The sequence below is a fragment of the Zonotrichia leucophrys genome, chromosome 1A (genome assembly GCF_028769735.1).
Source record: "Zonotrichia leucophrys gambelii isolate GWCS_2022_RI chromosome 1A, RI_Zleu_2.0, whole genome shotgun sequence".
NCBI lineage: Eukaryota > Metazoa > Chordata > Aves > Passeriformes > Passerellidae > Zonotrichia > Zonotrichia leucophrys.
This window is the reverse complement of record NC_088170.1, coordinates 22,229,675-22,242,367: the sequence shown is the minus strand read 5'-3', so window position 1 is coordinate 22,242,367 and position 12,693 is coordinate 22,229,675.

Genomic DNA, 12,693 nt, shown 5'->3' with positions numbered 1-12,693 from the left:
ACTGGATTGGAGGTCAGGTGTTGCCATGCTGCACCCCCTAAGCACCAAGCTTTTCTATTCCCACCTGCCCCAGGTAAGGGACACGTGTGCAGCTTCTTTGTACCTGTCCTAGACATCCCAGGCTGTCTGATGGCAGCAGTACAGGGGGGAAAGCAACTATGGGGAGAACAGAGGGCATCTAAACTACAATAACATAACTATTCATCACTAAAGCTTTTCTTAATATTCACACAATAGTTATCCCTTAATTGCAAGAGCCAATAATATCTTTATCCATCTACAACAAGCCTGAGTAACTTTTGTATTTCTATCTTGCCTTATTTGGCTTTCCACAGGTGTGTTTACTCTTGCCCTCTCCCTCCTTCTCTCTCTAAATACATGCCTGTACATACCTTACAAATATATGTAGAACAAAACATACTCATTTACGCACTGTACTTGTGATATTGTTGGCTTATTTCCCTGGATTAAAGGATTACATGCTAAAGATGCCCATATATGCTTGACTATTCATGCAACCCTTTAGCAATTATTTACTGTCAGTCTGACCAGTCTGGCTGGGTTTGATTTTCTGCTGGGAAAACATTCAGTATCACCAGCTTAAACTTGCTGTCTGGAGATCCAGGAACTAAATGCCCCATGTCAAGCAGCAAGAAGGACTAACCTCTCTACTTATCAGAATTTACCAGGGCTTAAAGAAATGAGCTTTACTAGAAGAACTGAAACAAAGAAGGGAAAATCTATAAAGTATCAGCTTGGAAAATTTGGTGAATCTTCCCAGACTCAGAGAAAACCTGGGAGAAAGTTGCTGTCCTGCACCTGAAATGCATGTGGATTCAGGGAAGATTACAGCATATTCCAAGAAAAGTAATCACTTTCATGGCTTGGCAGAAAGGCTTAAGACATCTATGATGCTTTTTTTATTAGATTCAGCCTTACGCTATCTTGCCAGATACTTGCTGCCATCAGTTTTCCTTGTTTTCACCACTTCTTCTCTACCACCACCACCTCACTGCCCAGAACATCCCCAAAGTATTCCAGCTTTTTTAAATAAGGAGAAGAAACATGACAGTGTCTCCTAGAGACATACCGGCTGGTCAGATATTCCTTCCCAGAAACTCTCCCCCTTTCCTCATGCTCTCTTACTCAAATCTTAGCCCAAATCTTACTCTTCTTCCTATGTCTGCTGGCCCCTGGTTCATGTGGGACACAAGAACTCAATTTTTCTCAACTTTTAAATGCAATTTTTTGTAACAAATAAATTTCCCCTACTTAATTATAACTGGCAAAGGAATCTCAGCTGGTGCAGTCAACCTCGTGCTCCTCTGCTGCTGGCAGGGGTTTGTCTCAAGCTCTCACAGCTCAGTTATTCTTCTCCCTGTCCTGTCAACAGAAACAAGTGTTGAGGTTTTGCCCTTTTAAATCTCCCAGTCCCCATTTGGAGGATATGCATGTAAATATATATATATAAATATATATATATACACACACACATATGTGTTCAGGGAACCCATTCAAGAAGGGAAGGTAAGAGAATCCTCCCACTGCCTTCCACTTTGTGGGTGGAAGTAGTTCAGGGAATTCAGGGAACAATTCAGGGAAGAAGTTCACCATGTGAAGGTCCCTAAAAACAATTTTAAACAACTAAATGAGGAAGCGTACAGAGAGCCTGTGTGATGGGTTAATGTTTCAGTTGCATTATAAACTACATGCTCGCATGTCTTGGAGTGTCTTTGGGCAATCTCCACATTGGGATTAATCTATTTTTGAGGGTGTGGCCAAGCTGTGCTGTCTCTGAGATTCAAGACATGTCCAGAGAAATTCTGTCTGGCTCCAGGTTTGAAAACAACACTGGCACCTGGAGATTGTGTCATTTGTGTCCTTGTTAGTTGGCCTGTAGCAGAAACCACAAGGCTAAGACAATTCTGATTCTTCAGAATACCACAGGACCACTTTTTCCTTATATGTTTTCAGAATGGTTTGAGGTTATGTGCCCAGTTTAATTGTTTCCCTTAGTTCTGTGAAACAATATCAGTCTTAACTTGTCTGCATGTTCATAGAGGAAGTTATTTTTTTTTGTAATTAACAAGAACATTAAATCAAGACAGTGCTTGTTTAACATTTCAACACATTTTTGTCTGAAGTGATTCACTCAGATTGTTTTCCTGGAAAAGGTGTTTTCTGGGCCTGTAATCCCCTAGGTATGTGTTTCACCTTCCAATACTAAACTGGTATGGACATACGGAAAGAAAATCTTATCTCCTTGAATAATACCTAATACCATTCCCAGAAAAAAATAATAATGATCTGGGAAATCTCCAGCTATTAATGTTTTATGAGTAACTAACCCCTCCATATGCTGTTTTCATCCTTCTTCAGTACAGGAACAAAACGTCCCAGGCACTCCAGTGCATTTGCCAAGTTTCTCAAGCACTGCATCATCATGGCTTCCATTGAGGCTCATTGTCATAACAAAAATCATGGTGTACTGTTTCATACTTAAGTGGATATTTAATGTACTTTTATAAGCTTTCTTGCTCTTTCCCTCCCTTTTGGATCTTTACTTCAATGACAGGTATGAACTCTATGCATAATACAGGGAATGTATTTAATACACAACAGTTGTTTTCTCACATGCAAGTGGTTTCTATAAAGAAACCATCCATCACTGCTATATAATAAGCCACATCTTTTCCTGAATTGTCTGTCCTTCTGAACTCACATATGTGGGTATAAATAATATCTGCTATAAAATAGGGAATGTGCAAATACTGGAGTTACTCTTGGAAGAGTTAATTTGAGATAAAACTATTAAAAGTGCCCAGATAACTTATGAATCCAAAACATATTTTCAAAAGGGGGTGAGATCTAAACTAGTGAAAGGATGTAGATGACTAACCAACATAAATAACACAAACCCTAGTGTGGCTGCTCTGGGCTGTTTCAGCTCTTTAGTCCTTCTCCTGTTGCACACAAGCTGCACATTCAAACTTCCATCATTGTGACATTCCCTGGGCTTGTATACATCCACAGGGTCATCTCAGGATTTTTGAAGATAATCCTTACTTCCTGCACAGGTTAATCTCTTTGATATAACCACTGGTGACTGGCGTAAGAGCCACGGGTGTTGTACCAGACCCACAATGTGCTTCACTACCCACCAAACCTACATGGACATGGTTGCTAACTAGTTAGGAATTGGTGATTGATTCATGGCCGTATATCAAAGCCAAAATGTTTCATGAAAATATTTTTCATTCTGGAAGCTTTTGCCATACCCGGGCTGGAGTCCTCTTGCCAGTCTCGCAGGCTGCGTTCTCTGGCAGCAGATGATGCCCAGCTCCAGCTCAGGGGTTGCAGCTCCCAGGCCCTGCAGCACAGCAGGGCTGATGGCCAGTCTGGAGGCCCAAGAAGGAATGGGACTGAGGAGTTTCTACTCTCCACACATCACAGAAGCGTCCAGTAAAGGCTGTGGAGTCACATCTGACACCACTGCACTTCAGACACAGCAGCCACCCGAGAAGACCATGCTTCTCCTCCCCATGAGCACGTCTGCTGCCTTTGATTTTAGAAAAGGTGAAAAACAATGTTTTGAGCTTCCTAGAGCAAAATATTTTCAGAATTTCATTTCTACTGGAAAGGTAAAACTTTTTTAGGTTTTGTTCCAATCCAGAACGGAACAAGAAACTGTCTGGAAATGTCAGCATTTCCACAGAAACAACATGCCAAGTTTTGACCTACAATTTCTTTTAAAATCTCTTTTTAATCGGAGTCCCAGAACATTGCTAAATGTTCTGTGGAAACCATGGTTTCAAAGCCCTTGTTTCTTATGGGGATATTTCAAATTTCTGTATCCACATCCTTTAGCTGGAAGTCACCTCATCCATGTGTCTCCCCTCCATGATTGTGTATTACACTACTATGTTGTGGGGGATTTGTGTCCAAATGTGGTACTGTGACAAAAAATGCAATGCCAGACTCTCTGTTTAAACTAGGAATTAAATTAAATTATGTGATGCAAAGTGAGCAATGTGTGATAAAAACATAAAAATGCAAAGAGAAAGGGTCTGTGTTTCTCTGAATATGAGAGGGAATTGGCTACACCTTTCCTCATAATATTGAATGATGATATATGCATGTGTTTCCTAATTTCTCCTAGCATGATGTGTAGCTCCCAGGTGTTGTTGCTATCTGATCCTCTCCTGCTTTTTCAGGGACTCTCACTTGCTCCCGATGATGCCACTTGGGCTGCATGGGGACATTTTATATCCACTTGCTACCTCCATGCACTAGTGAACCTGTTGGCCTACTCAGAGGAGGGTGGTGATGGGAAGTGAGAGTGACAGAAATCTGGAATTATTAATTTCTAGTGCTCTGAAAAAACACCAGTTTTCAAAAGCATAGAAGGCTAGAAATAAACTAAACATTACATCAAGCAACATCTTTCCCATTTCAGATATTTTACCTTCAATATTGCACATTGTCCCTTAGGGTGGTAAAAAGCTCTGGCCTCTCTAGCTTCACTCCCCATCACAGGAAAAATGTCCTGCCCAGCCTTGCAGAGACTCCTTGGAGTAGTTACCTTAACCTGCTTTTCCTGATGGCCAGTGTGGACTCTAAACATCCCTTTTCCACCTCAGCTGTTTTCTTCACACTCCTTGTTCTAAATTCTTGTGTTGTGTTGTTCCTGTGCAAGACAGGAACCTGGAGATATAAACGTAGAATAATTTTATCCCACCTGAAGCCACAAAATGTGTCTTCCTCCTTAATTTAGGAAACAGGGTATTCCAGTGGAGGATGAGTCTCACCTATTTATCATTGTTGTCTGGACATAATCACATGCATTCAGTAAAGACAGAGATTCTTTTGCAGACCTTCCTAGCAGACCTTAACTCACAGCTTCCTGATACCTGCAAGTGAACAATCCTGCTAGCAATAAAAAATAATCTCCCAGGAGGACCTCTGATCCTAAAGCAAATGCTGTTTAATTCACCACTCATTAGGAGTGTATCTGGATTGATTTATTAAGCACTTCTGACCCCAAATCTTTTGAACAGCATTCCTTCACAATTAAATAGGGAATGGATTTGGGCAACACTTCTGGCAGGCAGAGTGGAGGAAGGCAAGTGATTCCTGAAAACATTAATATCATGCAACTTAATCAAAATATACTACAGGTTGGCATGCCCAGACCAGGAGGGATATGTTTTAATGTTTTCCACCCAAGGCCCTGGTAACTTCTGTAGTAAATATGGTTAGAACAATTCATTAATTATACATTTGTTGTTCCACCTTTGTGTATTTTAGAAATATGCAGTCACATTCAATCCATTAAAAAAAAAAAGGGGGGGGGGGAAAGGCAGTATCTTTGGGTCCAAAGAAAATCAATATATTTTGTAAGTACACAACAGTCTGCAGCAGCAGAGACTCTGATACCCTCTAGGGAATCAGCTCCTACTTTTTGCTTAATATTCAAAGAACAGAGAAATAGATACAACTGTACCAGAAATCTTTTATATGTGACTGGCTACAGACAATTGCTTTCTAGTTGAGAAAAACAAACTTTCTTGCCAGTTGTACCCAAGTAATTACAAACATGAAGAGAATCAGCCTCTGTTCTCTGAGCATATAAACAAAACACTTCAAACCTTGTAATAAGAATCAAAAGAGCAAAATACAAGCTCCTGCTATATGCCTTGCCATTCTCATTTGGCTACAAAGGCAGGATAAAGCATGGAGCAGTCTGTTGGCTGTTATGACCTGTTTGGCCAACAAAGGTATATGCAGCAAATCTGGTATGTGCACTCCTCTCTCTCCTGGCTTCTAGTTAACAAGACAGTGCAGAATCTGGCTTGTCTCCCCCACGGAGATTCCAGAGAATTTACCAGAATATTTGCATCTACATAAATCACTAAGAACAACTGTTGCTTTAGGTGCCACTTGAATAGTAAGGAATGCATCAGCTCTCACGAATTCATCAGAAGATTCCTAAGAAAGTGAGCTATTATCTTCTATCAGATCTCCTGTTCACAGGAGACTAAATGGCTGGGAAAAAACCTAATGAGAAATTTTTGAAATGGTTTATCTCAACTGACTTTTGGCACCTAACTCTCCAAATCTGATGTCTATTTCTGGTGGGTTTTCTCTGTTCTTAGCAGAGAGCAAGGGCTTCTTCAAAAAGTGAACTACATGACAGAAGAGCTAACAGGGAGTGATTAAGACCCTGAAGTTAGGTTCCTGTTGTACAAAGTTAGTAAGAATTGTGCAGAAAAGACCTACGATGTTGAACATTGTCAAACACAATTTGTCACCAGTAAGGATCTGACAACGGGATTCTCTGTGTGGTGCAGAGAGGTTCCTGTAAGTCTGCTCCCTCTGAGATGTGCAAAATCACAGTTTTCCCCAAAAGGGCACTGCTGGGTAAGCTCCTTCAGCTGCTGCATAGGGTATCAGAAGGGAGAGCAGAAGTCCTCACTTCATGAGCACCACAGGACTGGGAAGGGTGAGTTGGTGAGACAGGTGGGCACATCTCACCAGGCTTCCCTACACAGACGCTCCTGAAATGGGATTGTGCTGTCCTCATCAAAACATTGATCCCAGAAGAGCTGACATCTCTGCAGGTGGCTTCCCAGAGCAACCCTGCTATGGTGAACTTGGGCATAGTCCCAGCTGCTGTCTGGGTGCCATGAGGGTGCCAGGAGTGTACCCATCTGGTCTAGTCAGCAGGCTCCCTCCTGAGACGTGAGCAGGAGCCTCAGCAGAGAGGAATGGAATTTACCCATCTCCAGGCACAGTCTAACTAGGGAACAGGACTTTGCAGTGTAGGTGGGGGAGGAATCCTTTCCTCAGCAGCATCAACACACCCAGGGCAACACAAAGCCATTAATTACCTTGCACTGCTAACAACAAGTGACAGAAACAGCTTTGTATCTTGTACTTGCTGCTGAAAATGCATGGAAAGTTTGTTCACTCTTCTGAGACCTTTCCAAGGGGCCACACAAGTGGTGAGCCAAATAAAGCCAGACACAGCCAGATCTGCCTTTTGCTTGGGCCTTCTGGATAAAAAAGTTTGTGGTACATGAAAGAGCTCTTTGAAGTGACTGCTGTTGATGCTTGCAATGCATTTGGGTGAGCACAGAGAATACCAGGGCTGATGGTGTCAGGAGTCAGGGGGGCTCTCCCTCTTCATGCATGGAGAAGCTGAGGATATCTGAGAGCTCTTTCTAATACAACTGTGGGTCTATATTTAAAGGACTACATACATTTAGATTCTGCTGGAAAAGGAGAAGGGTTTGTGACACAGGGCTGAGGGTAGAGCAGCATTTGCTGCAGCTCTGCATCCTGCCTCACAGCGTGGCTGTGTCACCAAGCCCACCTTTCCCTGGGTGGCTGCTACAGATTATTCTGATGGCACGGTGTGTTTCTGACTTCAGAACATGTTCCCCATAAATGGCAGCAGGTAGTTTCGTTGTTAACAAAAACAAAACTTGTGATCTAGAGTCTCCAGATTAAAACATACAAGAACCTACCAAGTAGGTGGGTTTTTTACAACAGTTCAAAGAGCTGCCAGATGACCTGTCTTCTCTTGGTGGTGAAACAAATCAGTGTGTTTGATACAGAGCTTTCCATAAAGATTCATTGTAAGGTAATTAGAAAGAGAGGGGAAAGGAGCAAAACGAAAAACCAATAAAGAGAAAAAGAAATCAACTTCGTGTCACATCCAGAGCAAAATCCACACCATAGGCTGAGATTTTGTGAGTTCTTGGAATTTTCCCTTTGTTGCAGGGTTATCTAAGCATTAGTTAGAAAACAAATGTTGAATGTCTTGGGGCAAAGGTGTAACAAATAACAAAATCCAGCCTGCCTGTTCCCATTAGACCAAGAGGCATCTGCATTGCAACCCTGCCCCAGCTAACCCCTCTGGATGCTGCTCTGCTCCATCTCGGACAAGCAGGTAGAGAAGACCAATGGCACTTTCTTCTGGGAAAGCAAATGGTGCAGAGGATTTGAGCTGGCAAGGAAGTAGAATGGTGCTTGTGTAGGAAGATGGAGCAAAAAAAGTGAAGAAGTTAACTCCTTCAAAGAGTGAAGGAGTTACATGAGGTTATCTTTTCAGCCCCTTACCCCTATCATCTTCTTATTTTAAAACCAGAAAACTCTAGGGCATAAAGCAACCCAAAGACAAATCCAATCTGTTCAGCTGGAAGCTCCTCACTATTCACAAAGTCATGAATAGTTCTCAAATATTCCAGAGTGATTAAAAAGAGGAAATTCAAATACTTTATAATCTTTGGGTTATAGGATTAGGCCTGTAATAGTTTTACTTGGCTTTATAAGCCTGATCCTGTCCCAGTGAACATGATGGGAGGTCAGTTATCAAGCCACAGGGGGCAAGATAAAGCTCTATATGAGTTGCTATTTTTTACTCTTAAAGTTAGTCTTATTGGGCCCAGCCCAACTTCAGCTGAAGTTAATGAAAAGACTCCTGCTGACTTTAATGGGAGTTGGATTGGCCCTATTGTCCTTTGTTGAGAAAAGTAATTTTAAAAGGTCACGAGGTGAATTAAAAGAAAAAGAAACAACTACATCGATAAGCTTTATTCAATGTGCTCACCTTATAGAGAAGAAGTGTTGTCTTAGCTGGTGAGTGTAGTTCAAACTAGTCCTTGTAGACTCTGTAAGGATAACAAAGTATGGTTTTACTCAAAAAAAACAAGTGGAAATGAAAATTTCTGAGTTCCGATTTAAAGATCTCCCAGTGGCTTCTATCTGCTCAATTTACAAATAAAACAGACACCAAAGTTAGACCCTAATCTCAATGAAAGCAACCTTGTGCCAGTGCAATTCCACTGACTTTTATGGATTTCTTCTTGATGCTTCTGTGGATTTCTTCTTGATTGACATGAGTGGGAGAGCTAAAATAAGATGCTCTGTTTCTAATTGCTATGGCCAAACTGTGACTTGGTCTATGCACTCTTCTTTCAGGACAGTCTCTCTCTGCACCTGAAGCAATCTGGTAGTCAAAGTGACAGGGAAGAGAAGAAGGATTAGTTAATGACTCTGCTGATTGTGTAAAAAAGGAGCACAGATGCAGCTTATTCTCCAAATGTTCCCTTGGCTGTGAAGGACAAAGAAGACCAAAAGAAAAGAAAAACTTACAGTTGTTCTGGGTTTTGACTTGCACTCTATGTTTTCTCCAGCTCTAAATGAAGCAGAGCACAGGTTTTATAGCCATTTTCAGCAGATAAAACTATCAAATGAAAAGTTACTATTTTTACACAATATTTTTTCATTATAAATTACAGACCAGTCCCCCTCAGAACAACTCTTATGCACTAGCGGTCAGAAGATGCTGTTGGCAATCAGCTTCGCAAAATTCTTCTTTTCCTGCTTACCCTTTTTACAGGATGAATTTTAAGATCCAAGGGGCATAAAACATGCTACATTTCTTGGGAAATGCCTGAAGGAGTTTGGTTTTGATTTCTTTGTGTCGTCCTTGCTAAATATTTCATGCTGTGAAATTCAGATAGCCTTCTCCAATACAGGAAGTAGCAACAGGAAAATTAAAGTGTATACCTCCTCCGCACCCCACACCCCAATTTACTGCCATTTTATATATACAAAAATAATCTCTACCAAGCTGAGATGAATCAGAACCATCTTTCCAGCAGATGGTTAAAACTAAAGGGAGAGAAGGATGGCTTCATTGGGCTAATCCAAGAAAGGGAAAAGCCCTCTAAGCAGTTCCCTTTCCAGGCAGGTTAACAGTCCCGCTCTCAGCAGGTTCTGACCATCAATGAACTAACCCTTTCCTCCAACTCGCCTCCCGCTGGGCAGGAATTCAATGCATGAGCAGAGGTCAGTGTTAATGCCATCCTGCTAAAGGCATCCAGCTTTCATTCACAAAACAAACCACTTTACTGGCTTCAGAGAGAAAAGGAAGTAACCCAGGAGAAAAAATGCACAAAGATTTCCTATTAAGCAAGAAGCAGTTTACAACATAATACCAGTTGCAAAAGGGTTGAATCAAACATTGATATAATATATCTTTAAAGCAGCTTCCTAAATGAGAATCAATGAAAGATTATTTTGCCCATGTCTAAGCTTAATGGCACACTTACACAAATAAGATGAGAAACTACAGCTGCGGTGAGCACTTGTGCTGCCTGCTGCAGTTTATAGAACAAACATTTGGGATCTATCTGGCTAATCATGTATATTTTTCATGTGATCATCTGTTTATGCTTCTTTGGTTTATATGTCTTGGGGCTGGGCTGCGTGCCAAAGGCTGGGGCGGCACTCAGCAAACAGCCCCTGGTCCCACGGGACCCCTGCGGGACCCTCAGTTACAGCTGCTCCAGCCTCACAAGGGAACAGGTCCCCCCCTCCTGCCTGGTTCTGAGGATGCGGTGTGTTTGGAGCTGCACTCCTTAACCCCTCCTGTTCTTCCCACAGCGCTTCTTGCACTGGAACCACACACTGGGCACGCATATGTAAGGACAATGCCATATTCTGTTTGGTGCACATTTCAACCAAAAAGCTGTATGGTGCCCTGGGGTGGCTCGATAGGGCTAGTGGTGGAAACACTTATTTCTGTACTTGCTCCCAAAATAAATTTTTTTCTTATGTGGCTTGTGTCACTTGGCCAGTGGCAACTTGAGGAACTCTCCATGGCTGCCTACTAAGCTGGGCTCCCTGGGTTGTCCACTGTCCCTGTGTCCCCAAAGGCTCTACTGTTGTTCCTGCACGAGACCATCCCCTCTTTCCTTATGTAATTCCCATGGCTGTTTCACTGGGCATCTTCATCTTCCAGCCATGTGCACCCACAGAGGCTGTGCTTCCCACCGCAGCTCTTTGCCTTGTGCCTCCCCATGCACAGCCCCACAGCCCGCTCTCACCCCAGGGTCCTGGGCTGATTTCTGCCCTCCCAGACCACAGCCAAGCTGCACCAGTGAGGGGCCAGCCCATGTCAAGTCACCAGTGGTGCTGCTCATGCCCTTTGCGGCCCCTGTGGCCTTCCTACACCAGACTCAGCAAGTGCTCCTCTCCAAAGCACAGGTGCAGACTGTAGCCATTGCAAAATACAGAGGTTAGAGGAACCATAAAATAAGCCAGGGATGGCCTATGCCTCCAGTTCAAGGCTATGATAAATTTTAGAAGTGTTGATGCTGCTAGTGGGGCCTCTAGCTGTGATGAAGCAAAAACAGGGCTCTCTCAACATCCCAGCACTGCCTAGGTGCTGGTAGCAGGCAGGAGGGCTCAGACCAGCACTTGAAGATGAGTCTAGTTTTAGCAAAGGAGTAAGTCACTTTGAGCCCCCACCCAGAGTGGCTGTACAATAATGGAAGGAAATGCAGAAAGAACCTAGGTAAAGCCACAGACACACAGCTCCATAACAGTGACCCATGCTGTACCTGGCTATTCTGCTGATGGTCACTAAAGTTACCCATTTCCCTGGTTAACATTAAATGATATCATTGTTCTCCATCAGTTGTCCTGCATCTGCTCTGCAGGGAACCAGAGACTCCCCAGACAAGCAGTGAGAGGGCTTTGTGGGATTGTGTCATGTGTCCCTCAGCCAGGCTGGAGGTTGCTGTCTCTCCCAAAGGAAACTTCAGCCTGACCTTGCCCTTCATCACAACAGAAGCTAGAGACTCCATGGGTCCTTCTGCACATAAAGGCAATGTGATTTTGAGAGTCTGGCAAATAACAGCAGGGTCTGTTATGCCCTGCCTGCTCTCATAGCACCTTAGGATTTTGTGGGAAGGACATCACTTCTGTACCCAGAAGGCTGTAAACCAAAGTAATCTTATCTACTGGCAGGATCTGAGCCATAGCATGTAGAAAACTGCTCCTCCAAAAATCCCACCACTGGGGAAAGGACAGAGTGCCCGTACTTTTCAAATGCCTCACAGCTGAAAGCAGGTCCCACACAGACTGGCATGATAAAGGATGAGTGTGTGGGACCCTGACTCATGGGGCTCTGCAACCCCCGTGGCTGCTGGCACAGCCTGGAAGGGCAGCTTTGCACACAGGACTGCCATGCAAAGCTGAAGCATGTTAAATCCCAGGCTGAAAAGGGTGACTGAGTGTTTCTCTGTGCAGTCTTTACCTCCCTGAAGATGTTTACTTTGCTCCTTGTGCTTCCCCTCTGTTTCCTTCCTCTCTGCTTCACACCACTAATACATTAGGCACAGAGTAGAAATGAAACAGAAGAAATTAAAATGCTGTCTCAGCAGCAATAGCTCTCAAGCTGTGCTGGAAGGAAAAAATTAAAGTAAGATGGGTGGCTGAGGGAAGGGAGTAATGTGCTTGTCTGGCTCATGGGTCCCCACAGGGAAGTCCGAGTGCAACGGTCTCTTCTTTATCTACATCCCCATGGCACAGCACTTCAGTCTGGAGGAATACCATGAAGATAGAGGATTGCCATGCAATAGACCCTTCACAGTAAGGTGCCAGCAAAATTACTGGAATGTGTCCTTGCTACGGAAAAAGAAAAGGAGGAAAAGAAAAGGCCAAGGAAAAAGAAAAGGAGGTACAGAGTGGTAAAGGAAGTAAGTGGGTAAGGAGATCCTCCCCTCAGTCTGGGATGCCCCAGTTCATACACTTTTGAAAAGAAATTATTTTCCATCGTGCCTAAAGTGGGTTACACAGTGTAAAGCTTCCTCCTCATTGTTCATTAGCATCACTGAG